The sequence below is a fragment of the Cervus elaphus genome, chromosome 19 (genome assembly GCF_910594005.1).
Source record: "Cervus elaphus chromosome 19, mCerEla1.1, whole genome shotgun sequence".
Lineage (NCBI taxonomy): Eukaryota > Metazoa > Chordata > Mammalia > Artiodactyla > Cervidae > Cervus > Cervus elaphus.
In genome coordinates, this window is record NC_057833.1 from 69360096 (window position 1) to 69379780 (window position 19685).

The 19685-nt window shown below is 48.1% G+C and overlaps 1 protein-coding gene across 3 annotated transcripts in view; it reads left to right on the forward strand.

Moving 5' to 3' along the window:
* Positions 1 to 559: 559 nt before the first annotated feature.
* CLDN14 (claudin 14) overlaps positions 560 to 19685 on the forward strand; it is an 80137-nt gene continuing 61011 nt past the window's right edge. The window contains exons 1-2 of one of the 3 annotated variants that reach the window (XM_043875459.1): positions 560 to 705; positions 8195 to 8306. The gene's annotated coding sequence lies outside the window, so the exon portion shown is untranslated. Of the gene's footprint in view, positions 706 to 7402; positions 7439 to 8194; positions 8307 to 19685 lie in introns of those variants that run through there. The other 2 variants (XM_043875460.1, XM_043875461.1) reach the window with 2 other exon arrangements.

The following is a 19685-nucleotide window of genomic DNA, read 5'->3' on the forward strand; positions in this document are numbered from 1 at the left end:
CAACCAAATGCGGGCTCCATGAAAGCAGCGACTTGTTTTGTTCCGGGCTGTATCCTCCCCCCGGCCCCGACTCCCAACGCAACCCTGGCGCCTAGGAGATGCTCAGTGAATTATCTGTTGGGGGCGGGGGGGGCGGAATGAAGAAAAGGCAGAGAACAGAGGAGCAGCTGGTGGCTCCCTGAGCGCCTCAGTTTGGAAGCTGGGGCTCCCTCCACCCCAGAGGGCAGCCCTAGTCCCTCCGCCCTCCCTTGGGATGGGGGGGGTGGGGTGGTGCGTTTTCACCCCCGCATCCCCGCCCCTCCAGGTTGCGTTTATTAATCCTCCGAGCTATGCGCACACCTTTGAACCTGAGATGCAGTACGCAAATTGTTCCCAGTAAAAGGCCGCGCACTTGCCGAGCTGGCTGGGGCGTCTCGGGAAGGCAGCCATGCTCCGGAGTTGGCGGCAGCGCAGGCCGGCCGGCCGCCCGACGGGCGCGTGGGCTGCGCTGGAAGGACCGCGGCGGTAATTCCACTCCCCTGCCTGCGTTAGTCAATTATTCATCCCGCGCCGCCCGCATGCAGGGCCGCCCGCGGGCCACTGGGGGCCCTCGCTCTGGGGCTTCCCGGGACTCAGGGCCACTTCCCAGGAGGGAGCGGGGCGCCCTGGACCCCAGCTGCAGACCCCTGAAGGGCCATGAGCCGAGGTGAAGCCCCCCGGGGAAGGGTGAGTTCGCGGTGCCGGGGCGGGCACTTAGCCGGGGTGGGGGTGTGGGTGTGGGGAGTGGGTGTCTCTCTCTCCCGGCCTCAGGACATTGAGAGCGGACTCTGGTTCAGGTTGGCCCCAAGGAGCTCACAGGGCCCCAGGGTCCCCTGAGAAGAAAGCCGTGATGTAAGAGGGGGCTCCCTGGCTGTCTCAGGGGCGTCAGCTGAGCAAAGAACAGAAAAGGAGTTCAGGCGTGTTTATTTCCTGGGTGACACGGACGAGGTCTGGAAACTGTTATCTGATGCTTGCTCTCCCAAAGCAAGTCAAGGCAGAATTTTCCTGACCAGAGTCGGGGAGGGGGCGAGGGGGCGGCTGGGAGCTTGGGAGGTTTATCAAAACGTCTTAGAGGGACTTCCCTGGCCGGTCCAGTGGTTCAAGAACTTGCCTGCCAGTGCAGAGAGCACCGATTCGATCCCTGGTCTGGGAAGATTCCACATGCCTGGGAGCAACTAAGCCGCTGGTTGGCCACAACTGCTGAAGCCCTGAACCCTAGATCGGGTGCTCTGCAACCAGAGAAACCACCCCAGTGGGAAGCCTGTGCAGGGCAACTAGAGTCTCCCCCACCCGCCACAACTAGAGAAACCAAGTTTCTAGTTGGTTTCTTCTTGGGCAGCAACCAAGACCCAGCAACGCCAAGTAAAGTTTGTTTTAAAAAGTCTTAGAAAGTCTACAACTAATTCTCAAAAGGTCCACGCACATACACACACCTTCAGAGAGAGAGACTCAGAAAAGACCCACATCCTAAGATAAAAGAAGCTGTAGTTAAATCAGTGGATACCAAGATCACAATGACTATTAAAAACAAAACCTAGCACCTGTGCCCTTGACCAGTGCCTCCTATGGGTCCATTCTTCATTTGGGCTGTCTTTTTTAGGTTTTATATAGAAGTCTTTTGTATTAAACTGTTATTGACAAAACCTTTTGCCATATTGATCACTGGCCCCTAGACAAGCTATGTTGTAATAAAAAATGCTTTCAAAGTAGAGAGTATGCATAGCTTTATTTCTCCACCTAAACCAACATGCTTCCTGTTATTAGACAATGATAACTACAAAACTCACCTTTCCCTTTTTCCTTTGGCTGCTGGGAAGCTCAGAGCTAAGTTTTGCGCTTGCAAGCATTACAGCTTCTTTTAGAATTAAGACTCAGATGTGGGTTTGATCCCTGGGTCAGGAAGATTCTCCTGGACTAGGAAATGGCAACCCACTCCAGTATTCTTGCCTGAGAAATCCCATTGACAGAGGAGCCTGGCAGGCTACAGTCCATGGGGGTCACAAAGAGTCAGATATAATTGAGCAATTGAGCACACACGTACCCTTATTTCCACCCTTTTGTTATTTGGTTCTTCTACTGACACACAGACACGCATGCGCACATACATGCACATCCCTTTTCAATAGTTTTTTTTGTACCTGTGACTTTTAATGAATGTCCTGTCAAATCATCTTTGAAAAAGTAGATGGTTAAGGTAAATGTGAAGAGCTGGAGGCATGGTGAACCCTTCACAAGTACCAGACTGATTAACTGACTGACCACAAGTGAGGAGGTATTCTTTAGAAGATGAAAAATTCTGTCTAAACTGTTCGCTTATGCTCTTTACACCAGTTTATTCACTCTTAGTTGTCTGTCCTCAACTGGCACCAGCATTTGATTGAACCAGAAATCTAGAAGCCACGCTGTGTCCCTTCTGTTCGCAGCCCATTAGCAAAGCTTGTCAGTTCTACCCACTTCTCTCCTACTCCACTGTCCTAGTGGACATTCTTTAGAATATGTGTCTCACCTGGACCACAGCAATAGCTTACCCTCTTGCCCCCTTGCAGTCAACTTGCCGCAGGATAGCGTTTTAAAATCTAAGTCACATCATGTCCATCCACTGATTCGAATGATTCAATGGCCCAGCATCCCCTTCAAGTAAATGCAGAGCTGTTTATAACCACCTACAAAGTCTGACCTGATGTTATCTCACCAGGTGCATCTTGGGTCATTCGCCTCCACCCAACCTGGCCCACCTCACGCGCCTTCTGCACCTGGTACCCTCCTCCCCCAGCTCTCACCAGCACTGAGTCCCTCCTGCCCCTCCTCTAGGACTTGACTTCAAGTCGCTTCCTCAGAGATACCTTCTTGGACTTGCCCCTCTCCATCTCCCACTGCCCCCTCATTCATGGCAGAAAGGGACAAGATTTCAGGGGGTGAGGCTACCCAGTGTCTGATGTCAGTGGGAAAGGTAAATGCCATCATTCAACTGGACCCCATGTATTTCCTTTGGAGGACAAATCAATTTGTATTCAGATACATTTTTATGTATATGTATAAGCACCCAGAGGGTTTCTGGTGGCTCAGTGGTAAAGAATCTGCCTGCAGTGCAGGAGATGCGGGTTCACTCCCTCCCTCAGGAAGATCCCCTGGAGAAAGAAATGGCAACCCACTCCAGTATTCTTGCTCGCAAAATCCCACGGACAGAGGAGCCTGGAGGGCTGCAGTCCATGGGGTCTCAAAAGAGTTGGACAGGACTGAGCGACTAAACAACAATGTATTTTTATGTATACATATAAACACACGTTCGCTTGCTTGTTTCATGGCTTATGTTCCTCCCTAGATCTTAGACACCGTGAATACAAGAACCTCATCTGATTTATTCACAAGGGCATGTTCTCATCTGGCACAGTGTCTGGCACATAGTAGGTACTGAGCAGATGCTCTTGAACAGATGAACGCATGGTTCAGAGCTCATTCTCAGCATTCCTTAAACTGATGTGGCTAGCAGCAGAGCCTCTCCAGTTGACAGTTTGGAGTGGGATCAGTGTAAGATGTCAGCTCTGAATCCGTGGTTAAAAGCTCAGGTCAGAGAGTTTCATGGGTCAGCATCCTCCCCGTGGAGGCGGGGTGCAAATGGAAGGGACACAACTGAGACTCTTGCAGCCTTGGAAGCAGTGCTGGTGTTCAGGTGACAGGGGCTTCCTCCTGCTTCTATAACTGCCCATATTTGGGTTTGAGTGATCTCCACAATTCTAGGCAGAGATCCATGAATGTCTTGCTACTGGCTGGGTTGCATATGTGGAATAAATCTGTCCATGCAGACTATGGAGATAAATAGGTTTTAATTGAAGTGACTTTTTTGGAACTGTAGCATCCTGATTCTGATGCTTGTGTCTTATTGAACCACCTGAGCATCCCATGACCCGTGACAATGGTGAAATTGTGGTGGTGGCTGTTTTCCTTTTCTCTTGCTACGTTCATGACTGTTCCTTGAACCCTAATTGTTTATGTTTGGGGTACACTCAGGGTTCTATAAAATGATTTGTCATCAGGTTTAAAACATCTTTGATTGATCTGGAAGTGGACTTCTGCACACCTCTGCCCAATCTACTGTGAAAAATTTCAAACACACAGTAAAGATCTGGGAATTAGTACAATGAACAACTGTCTGCCTGGATCTAGCAGTTGTTTTCATTTTGCCATATTTGTTCTCTCTCTGAGTAATACACACACACAGACACACACATACGTTTTTGTTTCATTTTCTTATTTAAAAGTGAATTGTAAACAGTCATGACACTTCACAATAAATATCTCACTCTTTTAAAAATTTTCTCCTATATATCCACTATGCCATTAGCACACCTGTAAAAATTAACATCGTCTACTACCCAAGTCTGTGGCCACCTGATGTGAAGAGTCGACTCATTGCAAGAGACCTTGATGCAGGGAAAGATTGAAGGCAGGAGGAGAAGGGGATGACAGAGAATGAGATGGTTGGATGGCATCATCGACTCGATGGACATGGGTTTGAGCAGATTCCGGGAGATGGCGAAGGACAGGGGAGCCTGGAGTGCTGTAGTTCATGGGGTCGCAAACAGTGGGACATGACTGGGTGACTGAATAACAACAACTATCCAATTCATATTTAAATTTTCCCAGTTGCATCAAAAATGTCTTTTATAGCTGTGTGGTTTTCTCTTGAACCAGGATCCAAGCAGAGGTCAGCATATTGGTGATGTGTGTCTTTGTCTCTCAGTCTAGAGCAGTTTCTCAGCCTCTTTTGTTATGGCTTTGATTTTTGAACTGCCTGGTCTAGTGATTGTATAGAAAGCCATGTTCTGGATTTGTCCTGGCTGTGGATTTGTTTTTGCTTAAGCAATGTTAACAACCTTGTTTAATGTCTTTAATGTATCAAGCTGGACCTCTGCCAGTAGACAATTTCCTCAAGATACGGTGCTATGCAGGTTTATTTATAAACTGTCTCTTCTTAGAAATAATTTAAGGCCATTTACAATGAAATAGTCTGTTGAATAAAAGAGAAAATGTTTTTAACATGTAGAAAGATGGTGGAGAGGAAGGAGGGAGCAAATATATCATAAATGTATATTAGTGTTGTTAGTGTGATAGACGTGAGATTTAACTTCGGGTTTAGAGCTGCCAAAGCGCAAATGAAAAAAAAAATTAAAAAAATCATCCTCAGGAAACAGTCTTACATTCATTGATAAAAAATAATCTGCCTCATAGATCCTTAGAAATAATGACATCAAGCAAAGTAATGAGCAGCTTCTGTAACAGCTTCATAAAATGATTCAGGAGCATTCTTCATGGAGCTGCTTCTACAGAAGGTCAACGTCAGGGACATAACATTGAAATGTAACGTAGTGAAGTCATTTTTCTTTTTTTTGGCTGCACCGAGTGGGATCTTAGTGTTCCAACCAGGGATCAAACCTGTGCCCATTGCATAGGGAGCTTACATTCTTAACCACTGGACTGCCGGGGAAGTCCCAAGTCATTTAAAAAATAATAATAATTTTATTTATTTTTGGCTGTGCTGCGTCTTCATTGCTGCACGGGGTTTCTCGTTGTGGTGATCAGGGCTACCCTCTGGTTGTGGTACATGGGCTTCTCATTGTGGAGGCTTCTCTTGCTATCGAGCACAGGCCCTGGAACACAGACTCAGTAGTTGTGGTGCACAGGCTTCGTCGGAGAAGGAAATGGCAGCCCACTCCAGTGTTCTTGCCTGGAGGATCCCAGGGACGGAGGAGCCTGGTGGGCTGTCGTCCAGAGGGTCGCCCAGAGTCGGACATGACTGAAGCGTCTTAGCATACATGCATGCATTGGAGAAGGAAATGGCAACCCACTCCAGTGTTCTTTCCTGGAGAATCCCAGGGAGAGAGGAGCCCGGTGGGCTGCCGTCTATGGGGTCGCACAGAGTCGGACCCGACTGAAGCGACTTAGCAGCAGCAGCAGCAATGGGCTTAGTCGCTCTGCCGCTTGTGGGATCTTCCCCCATCAGGGATCGAATCCATGTCTCCTGCACTGGCAGGCGAATTCTTCACCTGTGAAACATCAGGGAAGGCCCACCCCCCAAGTCATTTTTTAAGTAAGTTGACTTGGGCATCTAACCTGATACAAGGAGAGAGCTGGCAGGCCTTGGGGGTGGGTGGGCTGCCCGGCCCTGCCTCTTGTCCTCGGTCCCCCACGTTCTCCGCTGGCCGCCCCGGGATGTGTCCTCAGGAACAGGCGGGTCTCGTCTGGATGCTCGATCCCAGCTGGACTCTGAGGACAGACACCAAGCAAGTGCCAGGCTGGCTCTCTGGGATGAAGTTGAAAGCCAAGCTGTGGGTTCCCCAAGAAGGACAGCCCCCTGCATATGACCACCTGTGCTCAGAGGTGGCCGCAGCTGACTTTACAGCCTCTGTCAAGATTTTCTGATATGTATTTTTTTCTTTCTGCGTAAGTGTCAAACCAGACCTCTGAACAGCACAGCTGTGCTTCTTCCCTCCCTCCCCAGGAAAATGTTTAGAGACGGTGTAACAGTGAGGATGGGAAGTCTGGGTCCCTTGGGGCCATCCTGCCTTCACCTCCAGGCAGGCCACCAGGATGAGTGAGCTGTGTGATTTAGTTTGTCTGTTTGAATTTTGGAAAGTAGTCTGCCAGAAAACAAAATGCATGCTCTCTCAGAGGACAATTTTGCAATTACGTGTTATATATGACATCATAAAAATTGGGTTCAATAGAGGCGAAAAAATCCCCCCTGATTCTGCCACTTCTGAATAATCAGTCTGCTCAGAGAAAGACCCTCTGCTCTCTGTCACTGCACCTGTTAATTCCCTTTGACAATACAACTTGTGATTATATGTGTATTTATATTTCAATGTTTATGTGTAAGCAAATCTATATTTGTATTCCTTTAAAGCCTTTAAAGAGATTCTGTATATTTCCAACCATAACTTATATTCAATTTTGTACGCAGATTTCTCTCTTAATTTTGTGCCAATGTGCCCTTTTCCATTACCATGTTGTCGTTACAGATGTGTTTTTTACAAATACGGTAGATAAGTGATTTTCCATTGAATGGATGTCCTGCCATTTAATTAACTGCTGCTCTGTTTTTGGATAGTCTATAGTTTCACCCCTCCTTTTCATCCTACATAAATCACACTTCTGTGGCTCTAATTATATAGTAAGATCATGGTTTCCTGCTAGGCTTCCTGGCTTCGGATGGTTCCGTTCTGCTGTCGTGGGGGGTGGGGTGGGAAATATCGGCCTTCCCTCTCGCTGGGACTGGGCGAGATGCAGCCAGTGCGTCTGAAGTCGTGTCCCGTTACTGCCATGTAAGTGTTGAGGGATGGGCAAGGACTTGGGCTGTAGCGTGAAGGGACCCAGAGCTGGAGGCATCGTGAAGGAGGAACACTGGGGCTGGCGATGGCAGGTAAATCAGAGGCTGCCTGCTTCTGGTGGGGGGGCTTTGGGCAGGTGTGGCCAGGCCTGCACGTGGCCGGAAAGGAGGCCGGGGGTCGTCTTGCTGGGAGAGCCCTGTGATTCCATCACCCCCGTCTCTCTCTAACACATGTGCACTGAACACAGTGTGCGTTCAGATGTGAGGGTGACCTCAAAGATCTGCGGGCATCACACCGGAAGATGTGGTCCTGCGCACTGTCCGGAAGGCATATGTTTTCATCATCCTGTACTGTCAGAGCGCTTTCAAGTTCGTGATTCTCGCTCTGGCTCCCCCGAGGGGTTGCCCTGTGTTTCTCTCATAACCCGTTTCAGTGGCTGACCTGGTGTCGTATTCCCACGTCACTCCCATGCCTCCCCCAGGACTCTAGGATTCCTAAGAAGAAACGATCGTGTCTTTCGAGGATGCATTTTCATCCCTATAGCTTCCAATCATATACTATAATTAAATGATGCTTTTCCAGTAATAGAATAGAAAAGCTTTTGAAAAGGAACACTGCACCCCAACAAGTGGAACGACCCCTCTTTCTCTGCGTTCACCTCTGGTCCTGGGCTGCATGTCAGGTCTCACTGATTTATTACCGTAGTATCAGTGCTTCCCTGGTTTCTTGTGCTGTTTGTCTCTGGGCCAGTATTTTCCCATGATGGCTCAACGTCTATGGAACCATCATTTTTAAAGACTCTGTGATACTCCAGAGACAGGCGGGCCTTATTGAACTCTCTCCCACAGGTTGGACACAGAGCTGAGTCCACAGTTGTAAGCTGTGAGCGTCTTCAAAGACAGCCTTGATTCCTGGGGTTGAGTGTGGTGTTCCCCATCTCAACAGCCTGGAGCCTAAGAGGTGAGCAGCACTGGGAGTGTCCCGACCGCAGGGCCCAGAGCAGAGCCCTCCCCGTCCCTCTGTCCAGCTGGCCTCGGGAGTCCCAGCTTCCTTCTTCCCACACTTGCTCGGCAAAGATGCCGCCAGATGTCCAGTCCTGCTTGAGATAAACCCCGCTCCATTACCAAGCAGCCCTCTCAAAGTGTTCTCTGGACAGTTGGTTGCTATGCCCAGGAATTTTAGACCACGCTGAATTTACTTGTTTTATGGCTCGGAATTTCAGGAGCAGCAGCACAGATGTTAACTGCGCGTCTCTGGGTGCTGGTAAAATAAACTTTCATCAAACCGGGGTGTCCTGACTCCAGGTTCCCTAGCCCTGAATACATTGTGTCAATCACCAACGCAGATGGGGCAGTTGAGTCATCGAGCAGCCTGGTAACTTGATATGGTCAGAGAGCCAGCTGTGAATATTTAAGGGGGGGAGAACCCCTTTTTATTTCTAGACAAATATATTTCTGATCATAACTTAAATATTTTCTTTAGTCCAAATACCGACTTCTCTTTCTCACCAAAACCTCTAGAGAAGCCCTTGTGTTTTTCAACCCCACCAATTGCAAGGCTTAGATTAGACACTCACTTTTGAAATCAGTTTGAAGCACATATTTTTAAGGCTAACATTCTAGCTCACAGATAAAAGTCCCCCCCTTGCCCCTGCCAACCCAATCTTGTTGTCAGTGGAGTAATAATATTTTCTGAGGGTGCAGGAAATCCCTGGTGCTGGAATAGGAACACTGAGGTTAGCTTATGTCAAGGTCATGCGCTGGTTTCTGGGCAGAAGTTAACCTGTTCCACTCCCAACCCAAGAATATATTAACTTTCAAGCTTTGTAACTGAGCGTCCCTTTTCAGAGAAAATGGCTCTTGTGGCTGAGCAAATGAATTTTGGTGGAAAAAATAGCATTTTAATGTAGGTTTCATAGCTGCCTGGAAAACTTAAAGGCAACAATGACTTTCCCATGAATTGTTTTACATACTTCTTCCTGTGCTTATAAATAAAGAGACCCCAAGAAACCCACATTTCCTCATTTGTAAAAGAAGGGAATTAGACTCTGTGAACTCTATACCTTTTAAGGATCAGTAATTCTGTTTTTTTGGGGGTTTTCTTAGAATCCATTTAGAAATACCTAGCATAGATGGACATAGTGTAATATCCTTAATATCCTTAAGTGCCTTGTGTTATAATGAAAAGTAAACAGATTATTGATTTAATTTTTAAAATATATTCTAATTATGTAGGTAATACAGAATACATTCTCTTAATTACAAAGAAAACAAGCAATACAGAAGAAAACTGCAATCCATTCAGACCCCCCACCCCTAATCCTAATTCCTTCCTGCTCCTCCTAGAGACTGTTATTGGTTTGGGATGCACACATAATAGAGATCTTTAAAAAATGCATTTACAGACACAGGCTCTCATATATACCCCTAAAATACATATAGTATTGTTTTTAGCGTTTCTTTTTTATGTAACTTGTTTCACATCTTGGTTTTTCACTCAACAGTCTGTCTTAGGGGATCGACGTTCATTTGAATTACTTTAGCCCTAATTTCTTTATTTGGGTTGTTGGAAGGCTTGTTCTGGTTTCCCATCTCCCCTCCTCCAGACTGTCTTCCTTGATTCTATTGGGAGCATCTAAGAAAACATAGGGACTTCTCTGCTGGTCCAGTGGTTAAGACTTTACCTGCCAGTAAGGGTGTGGGTCAGATCCCTGGTCAGAGAGCTAAGATTTCGCATGCCTTGTGGCCAAAAAACCAAAACATAAAGCAGAAACAATATTGTAGGGGCTTCCCTGGTGGCTCGGTGAGGAATCCACCTACCAATGCAGGAGACCCGGGTTTGATCCCTGATGCAGGAAGATCCCACGGAGCAACTAAGCCTCGGAGCCACAACAGCTGAGCCCACATGCCACAGCTGCTGAAGCCCCAGCACCCTAGAGCCGGTGCTCGGCAACAAGAGAAGCCCCTGCAATGAGACGCCCATGGACCCCAGTGAAGAGTAGCCCCCACTGATCGCAATTTCAGAAAAGTCCTTGCAGCACCCAAAAGCCAGCGCACCCAAAAATAAATTTTAAAAATTATGTTTTTTAAAGAAGAAGAAACAATGTTGTAACAAAATTAAATAAAGACTTAAAAATGGTCAACATAAAAAAAAAATCTTAAAAAAAAAAAAAAAAAAAATCTTAAAAAACAAAACCTCCTCCCACTGCTTGAAAGAGCGCCCCCTGTCTACCTGTTCATTCTTCATAAGCCCTGTCAGCCATGCTGGGGACTCTCCCTGTCCGTCCGCCTGTCAGAATTCCTCCCTCCCTCCCTCTTTCTGTCGCCTACACTTTGTTATCTACACTTGGGTTTTGCTTATTTATGTTTTTATCATCACACGACTTCCCTTAATTATGAACATAATTAACCTAACCCTAACCCTCTGACTCTTGGCGACCCCATGGATTATCGCCCATGAGGCTCCTCTGTTCATGGGATTCTCCAGGCAAGAATACTGGAGTGGGTAGCCATTCCCTTCTCCAGGCGATCTTCCCAACCCAGGGATCGAACCCGGGTCTCCTGCATTGCAGGCAGATTCTTTACCACTGAGCCACCAGGGAAGCCTAACCCTTGGACAGAGAAGCCTGGTGGGCTGCAGTCCATACAGTCGCAGAGAGTTGGACACAACTGAGGTGACTTTGGGTTTGCACACAAACCTTAACCAAATCAGTATTTATTTCTGTGCTGTCTCCTCTACCAAAGTACCTCTGTGAAGACTAGGAGGACATGTGTGTTTATGATCCTTGCACTCATGTCCAAGGTCTGGCACACAGTTGCTGCTGTTTTGTTGCTCAGTCGTGTCCGACTCTTTGCGACCCCATGGACTGGAGCCCGCCAGGCTCCTCTGTCCAGGGGATTTTCTAGGCAAGAGTACTGGAGTGGGTTGCTCTCCTCCAGGGGATCTTCCCAACCCAGGGGTGGAACCTCCGTCTTTTATGTCTCCTGCATTGGCAGGTGGGTTCCTTACCACTGAGCCACCCAGGAAGCCCTCTGGCACACAGGAGGTGCTGACAAAGGTGGGCTGGCCTGCCCGAGGCGGAGCATGTGAGCTCGTGGGCAGAGATTGCCTCATCAGTCGAGGCAGGGAGAAGGCGAGGTTGCCGCAGACCCCTCCCTGAGTGGGGATGGTCCCCTCAGAGGCCCCCACTGTCTCTCATTAGGGAGACTCGAGGCTGCTTCTTCACTTGCAGAACAATCTGTGGCTGAAATGGAATCCACAAACCAATTTCCATGGCGCTTCTGCTCCTGTTCAAAATAAACCCCACTCTTATCTATGAGGGTTTGTTTGTTTTTAATAAAAAATATATATATTTCACATCCCTCCCAAACCTGCCTTTGAAGGAAAACTTGATTGTTGCTATTCGGTCACTCTGTTGTGTCTGACTCTGTGACCCCATAGACTATACAGCACGCCAGGTTTCCCTGTCCATCACCATCTCCTGCAGTTTGCCCAAACTCATGTCCATTGAGTCAGTGATGCCATCCAACCATCTCATCTCTGTCATTCCCTTCTCCTCCTGCCTTCAATCTTTCCCAGCATCAGAGTCTTTTCCAATGGGTCGGCTCTTCGCATTAGGTAGCCAGAGTACTGGAGCCTCAGCTTCAGCATCAGCCCTTCCAATGAGTATTCAGAACTGATTTCCTTTGGGATGGACTGGTTGGATCTCCTTGCAGCCCAAGGGACTCTTCTCCAACACCACAGTTCAAAAGCATCAATTCTTCCATGCTCAGCTTTCTTTATAGTCCAACTCTCACATCCACACATGACCACTGGTAAAACCATGGCTTTCACTAGACGGACCTTTGTCAGCAAAGGTCCTTTGTCTCTGCCTTTTAATATGCTGTCTCGGTTTGTCAAGCCCTGATGCAAAGACTTACTCTTTAACTGAAATGCGAGGTGCTGCATAAACTAATAGTGGTGGTGCAGATCTTTTAAATCTTCCCATCAGAACCCACCTCCCCGGAAGTTGTGCCCCCCGGTACCTAAGCGGCTGGGTCCGTGGGAAGGGTACCATCAGCGGCATTTCTCTGACACCAACATAATATCAGAGTGCACAGCAGTATTTGCTCTGCATAAAGCGTGTCAAACGTCCGTGCCTTCTATGCCTGTGCATGCTCAGTCGTGTCCAACTCTTTGCGACCCCATGGACTGTAGCCCGCCAGGCTCCTCCGTCCATGGGATTTCCCAGGCAAGAATACTGGAGTGGGTTGCCATGTCCTTCTCCAGTGGATCTTCCCCACCCAGGGATCATATCCACATCTCCTGCATTGCAGGAGGATTCTGTACCGCTGAGCCACCCAGGAAGTCAGGTAGTGCTAATTTTTTAGACTAACAAGTATCAATAAGAAATGAGAGAAATAGTATGGGAAGATGTCTAGAACTCATATGGCAGGTGAATGCTGTTTTTTACATCAACAAATGCAAATAAAAGTTAAGGGGAAATCTTTTTTTAAATCCCCTTAGTTGTTTATTCCTCAGAACCTCCTGCAAGTTACCAAGGAAGACTGTGATTGCAGGGTCACATATGTGGGATAAGATCTGAATTTTTCAAATGATGGGAATGAGATGAGGAAACAAAGCAAGCTGTGTATTCTGTGTTAGAAACCACTTAATAGACAGAAGTACAGATTGGGGAGTTTTGTGTTTTTTTTTCCATTTAAGAAAACCCTTTGTATGAGAAGATACATCCTTTCAAACATGATTAGTGTGTCTTGCCTGGAGCTTTCTGCTCAAATTATTTCTAATTCTAGTGAGGGGGGAAGCATTTCTTTCTAGCCAAAACAGCCGTCTGGATGAATACAGATGAGCTGGTAAAAGGCTTGAGTTACTCATGGGGTATAAACTCCGGGCAGGTGACCTTCTTCGTTTGAGCTCTCTTGCTGAAGGCTGTTCTAAGCCACTGCCTGGCTTACGTTCTCTTTGGCCTCAGTGGATGGAGGGCTATGGCCAGGTGAGCTCACTCCAGAGCAGATTCTGCCTGTGGTAGAGATGAGGGAGAGGAGGAGAGCAGAAGCCGCTTCCAGAACCTTCCGCCCCTTACAGACCCTTCTGCCACTTCCAGAACCTTCCGCCATCTCCAACATGCGATTATTTCACTGAGCAAAATCGCGTTGCCAACAGCCAACCTGGATCCCAGGTTGAATCACGCGTCTTTGGGACAGGGCAGGGACAGATGCTCCCCGCACGGATGGTCAGCGCAGGGGACCCGCATTCTTTAGGATCAATGGAAGGGGAACGAATTCCAGGCTAGCTCCTTTGTCTCAGGTGGCGCTAGTGGTAAAGGATGTGCCTGCAATGCGGGAGACCCGGGTTCGATCCCTGGGTCAGAAGATCCCCTGGAGGAGGGCATGGCAACCCACTCCAGGATTCTTGCCTGGCAGATCTCATGGACAGAGGAGCCTGGTGGGCTGCAGTCCATGGGGTCACAAAGAGTTGGACACAGCTGAGCGTGCAGACACACACACATACACACCAGTGAGAACCAGCCAAGATGAGACTTGTATTGTAGCCCAGTGGGAAGAACAGAAACTCAGAAGTAATTAGGTTACCTTCTTTCTTTCTTTTTTAAAAATAATTAATTTATTTCAGTTGGAGGCTAATTACTTTACAATATTGTAGTGGTTTTTGCCATACATTGACATGAATCAGCCAGGGATGTACATGTGTCCCCCATCCTGAACCCTCCTCCCACCTCCCTCCCCATCCCATCCCTCAGGGTCATGCCAGTGCACCAGCCCTGAGCACTTGTCTCATGCATCCAACCTGGACTGGTGATCTGTTTCACATATGATAAAATACACGTTTCAATGCTATTCTCCCAAATCATCCCACCCTTGCCTTCTCCCACAGAATCCAAAAGTCTGTTCTTTACATCTGTGTCTCTTTTGCTGTCTCACCTGTTTAAGGAAGAGTTGCCTAGCACTTGGCTTCACCAATGCACAAAGGTTAAAAGTCTGAAGTCATTTTTGTGGGTTCACATCCCACTCAGCTGTGGACCCAGGCAGATTAGTTTCCTTTCCAGCCTCCCTGCTTTAACTGGAAAATGATGGTAATAATAGTGCTTGCCCCAAAGGACAACAGTGACTATTATATGACTAGAGTGTAGAATTCTCTTACCACACTGCTTGGCACATGTTAAAGATGGAAGAAACATTACCTTTAATTATACATTCTTTATTAACAAGTCTGCCGTTATTACTTACTCATCTTTAGCAATAATTAGAAGGCATGATAACGAAAATAAATTTACCTCCGAGGGTGAGGTGAGAGAAATTGAAAACCAAGGCTGATCTTACAATATTGACAACATTGTGTCAAACAGTGAAGAGTAATAACTAATGCTTTAAAAAGAAAAAAAAAAAATTTGCTGACACATTTGAGTCAGTCTAGATGATAAAGTTGGACTTTTTTTCCACTAATTTTTCCCAGGTGGCTCAGTTGGTAAAGAATCACCTGCAATGCAGAATACCCAGGTTTGATCCCTGGGTCCGGAAGATCCTCTGGAGAAGGAAATGGCAACCCACTCCAGTATCCTTGTGTGGGAAATTCCATGGACTGAGGAGCCTGGTAGGCTACAGTCCATGGGGTCACAAAGTACTGGACATGACTTAGCGACTAAACTACCAACACCACTAATTTTTGCTACCTCAGCTCTGCATCAGACTGGTGTCTAGAAAAGAGACGTCCCAGTATTGTGACCAAATCCAGGCATCTGAGGACGCCTGCTAAAACCTGAGCTTAATTGTTTTAAGCAGCAGAAATAAGTTCCCGTCCCCACCCAGTAACAGGAAAATAAGCAATGAGGGGAAAAAAAGAAATTAGGAAATTAAATCGAGATGTCCTGGTGAATGCCTGGACGGTGACGATTCCTTATGCCTGCCAAACACGGGGAACTGTTGTTTCTCCTATTTTCTCCCTAGAGAGGGACAAAATTATTGCATGATAAGTCATTTATCTTCAGTGCAGGTACGACAAGGATCTAACCGCATATTACCCAAAATGGGGAATTCACGTCACATTATTTTCCATCAGTGAGTAATAGACAGGAAATGGGAAATGTCACTACAAGGCTGGCTGGCCATCTGGTCAGAGCTTCTCTATGAATACAGCAGCTGACCTACGTGGAAATATTAAAGCAACAAAGTCTGAATCTGTTTTGCTTCTCCCGGGAACGTCAGTTCATGCATGGGAGAAAGGCAATAAAGTCCAATTATTCTGGACGGGGCTACACAAGGCCTATGAAAATTATCTCAGGTTGGGTAACTCTAAAGCTAAGTATTTTTTAAAGTAGCCATCAGTCACTCCAAGTAACAAAATCAAACAAACCGATCAATCTCTGAGGAGCTACCCATTAATCAAAAGATGGTGGTGAGATGTTGGCAATTTTTCATGATTTCACGTGTAATATTTTACATCTGACACACTGACAGGGTGGTCCGAATAGATGGAATTATCACGTCCAAAAAGAAGAACAGTTTGGTTTCATATGTTGGGCTACCTATGCATTGACCATTTAACATGGATACTCAAGTTTCCCCTTTTCAAGTGTTTGCTTTCCTTTTATTTGGGGTGCACAGTACCTATAGGTGTCAGTGACAATGATAAAAAGCTCTTAGTAGGGAGCATAACCAAAACTTTGGGGAAACCCAGTGCTTTTCCAGTGGTCCCCAGAGCCTAGGTTCCGTCCATCAATGTCCCATGTCTCCGGAGGTCAGTATATTGTCCCCACCAAGCACAGAAGCAGCCTGACTGCTTCTGACTGCAGTAGTCAGATGGATTGTACCACTTAGTAGGTGATGGTAAAGCCTAGAGGAGAGGTTAGTTATCATCACACTGGAGTGAAGCCTGTCTCAGGTATGGCTGCTCAATCAACCTCATGACTGTAGTTGCCTGGCTGGACTTAAAGTGGATATGAATGAGCACACCTAAAAAAAATAATAATAAAGTCCTTCCTCTGTTTTTATTTTTTCTACCCCAGTGAAAACACAAACATCCCAATGGGTCCCCCGTGGACTTTCAGATCTCTGAGTCTTTAGCCAAGTCAGTCCATTTCTCCAGGGCTCAGCTTCGTCATCAGTGAAATGAGAGTGAACATTAGATAGGGAGCAGCAGGCTAGGACCTGTGGGCCAGACCCGGCCCTCCACTTATTTTTGTCAATAAAGTTTTATTGAAATACAGCCATGCCCTTCACTCCTGTGCAGTCACGGCTGCTTTCACACTGCAAGGGCAGAGTCAAGCAGTTGTAACAGAGGCTGTACAGCCAGCAAAGCCTAAAATATGTACCATCTTGCCTATTACATACAGTAAGAGTTTGTAGGCTCCTGACCAGGTGATCCCCATAGAGGTTCCTTCCAATCCTGAACTCTGTGATTCTGGGAAGAAGGAAAGAATAGGACACCTGTGGGTACTGAGTGGAAGGGACAGCACAGAGGAGAGGAAAGGTCAGAAGGGGAGGCTGAATGGGCCGAAATAAATGTTTCTTTTCCCTTGTGATGTTGCTTTGGCCCAGAGGCCAGGCTTTGGGGACCCATAGTGGAAATGTGTGTGTGTGGGTGGGGGGGATCAGAGAAGGGCCCCAGCTCATACTTTAAAGATATGACAACCCTTTAGTGTTACTCAGTCGTGTCCAACTCTTTGAGACCCCATGGACTGTAGCCTGCCAATCTCCTCTGTCTGTGGAATTCTCCAGGCAAGAATGCAGAAGTGGGTTGCCATTTCCATTTCCTTCTCCAGGGGATCTTCCCGACCCTGGGGTCAAACCCGGGTCTCCCGCATGGCAGGCAGAGTCTCTACCATCTGAGCCACCAGGGAAGCCTGTTTCCAATAAGGCAATGGATGATGCCAGGGGCTCCCCACATGTCCCGAAGACCTGCTCCTCTGCACTCAGGACAGTGGGTGGCAGGGGGTCATGCTGGGGACCTTGTAGGTGGCACTTCCCCAGCAGGGCCTGATTCCACCCCGAGGGTATCCGCTCTCTTCTGCTGTGCTCCGGGCACCCCACATGTGGCCGCCACATGCTCCCCACCCTTCCCAGACTGTGACTCGCCTGCTCAGGAAGTCACCCTTCGAAGCCTCTGCCAAGTTTCCAAAACCCCCTTAGTCTAGCCTCCTGCCAGCGCCTCTGTTATCACCTTTTTTCCCCTGGCTTGGTCGGGGGTTCCTCACTCCATCCTCTGACCACCCCAGCACCCCCACCCCAACCACTGTGCTGCTCTTCCAGCCCCAGAACCTCCTTTCTCCCCACCCTTAGCCTTGAGGTCTTCATCCCTCACGGCTCAGCTCAGCATTCACCTCCTCCAGGAAGCCCACCACTCTCTCCTGCCCCCTTCCCAACTCCTGTAGCATATTTCAGACCAGCAGTTACTGGGTCTGTGCCCTTCGGTTCCATCTCTATGCACAACCACCTGCCCCTGACATCAGGATCTCTGTGTCCTATTTCTCTTGAGGTCACTGGATGGGACCTTGATAAGAATCCGTGCTTCATTGATTCTCAATCAGTTTGGGCAGCCCTGCTGAGGAGGGCCATGGCGTCTACTCTCCTTGGGAGATAACTGATCAACTGGCATATTGCACTGAGCTCGTGCATGTGGGTAGGGGGTCTGCTCAGCTGTGTAAGGTCCACAGAGCAGCTTCCAAGGGCAGCAGGAGGTCAAGAAGGCTCTCAAAGGGCCCAGAACTCCAAGGGCGTGAGTCAGGGCCGCCCAGCAGCCCAGGGAGAGCCAAAGCAGAAAGCACCCTGCGTCTGTGCCTTGCGTCCCCAGCATGCGCGGGGGTGACCTGAGAAAAGAGGGCTGTCTCTGGACACCCCCCAGGTCCCAGTCCTACCTTTCCCACGTGTCATGGCCTGATCAGGTGTCTCCACACAGGTTCTGTTTCCCATCCTACCAAGTGCCCACCCGCCCCGCCAGAAAGTGGCTAGTGACTGTGTGTGAATGTGATAACTTGAACATCAAGCGCCTGCATTCGCCCCAGTGGGCCCAGGTCCAGCAGATTCTAGGTATGTGATCCCAGCTATTGCGTGGCACTGGGCAGACCATGCCTCTGGTTTCTGGGCCTCCGCCGTGGTCAGGTGATGCCTTGCCCAGAGGGAGGGGGCATCTAGTTCTCACTGTCACTGGCTCCCCTGTTTCCCTCGTGTAGGTAGAAATTCAAGGCAGAGTTGTGCTGCTCTCAGCTTGCACTGCTGGGAGGGGTGGGATGGAGTGATGGGAGGTTCCTTGTGCTCGTGGAGGGCAGTCAGGCCCCGGTGTTGAGGTCATGTGCCTCCCCGTCTGTCCTGTCGCTGCTCCCTGGAGTCTTCTGGGAGACAGAGGGTTTGGAGCATCTCAGAGCAGGCGGTCAAGCGGTGGGGACTGCCCTTACTCTTTATGGTGTGAAAGGGTGCTTAATCCACTTTCCACCAAACTGGGAAACTTCCTAGATTCTTTTCTTTCTTTTCGTTTTTTTGTTTTGGCCATGCCACGAGGTTTGCAGGATCTTAGTGGCGGCTCAGTGGTAAAGAATCCCCCTGCCAATGCAGGAGATGCGGGTTCGATCCCTGGGTCAGGAAGGTCCAATGAAGGAAATGGCAACCCACTCCAGTGTTCTTGCTACAGACAGAGGAGCCCAGCTGGGTGCAGTCCATAGGGTTGCAAAGAGTTGGTCAGACTTAGCAACTAAACGACCTGACCAGGGATTGAACCTAAGCCCTCTGCAGTGGAAGTGAGAAGTCCTAACTGCTGGACTGCCAGGGACATCCCTAGATTAAATCATTGAAGTTTCAGTCCTGAGTGCAATTCTTTGTTTGCAAAAGTTTGGTTAACACAGACCATCTAAACCAGGGGTCTCCAACCTCCGGGCCACGGATGGATACCTCCCATCAGATCAATGACAGTGTTAGATTAGAAATGAAGTACCCAATATATGTAATGAGCTTGAATCATCCCCAAACTGTCCCCCACCCCATGGAAAAATTTGTCTTCCACAAAATCGGTCCCTGGTGCCAAAAATGTCAGGGACCGCTGATTCTAAACAATGTAGCTTAAGAATGTTCCTTTTGGTGCGCACACACACATATCAACCCACACCATAGCTCTGTGCCCAGATGAGGTTTCAGGAGATGGATCTGTGATCTCTAAAAACTGGTTTCCTGCAAGATGTGCAGGAAACCAACCTATCATTTGAAGCTGTCTGTTTGCTCTGTACAAAGGCAAAGAAAAGAAACATGGGTGGCAGAGATGGTTGCCCTTGTCTGGGGAGCACACTGGGTCTACTTAGGCACGTGCCTTGCTCCCTGGAGCTGGGAGGGTGGAAGCCTC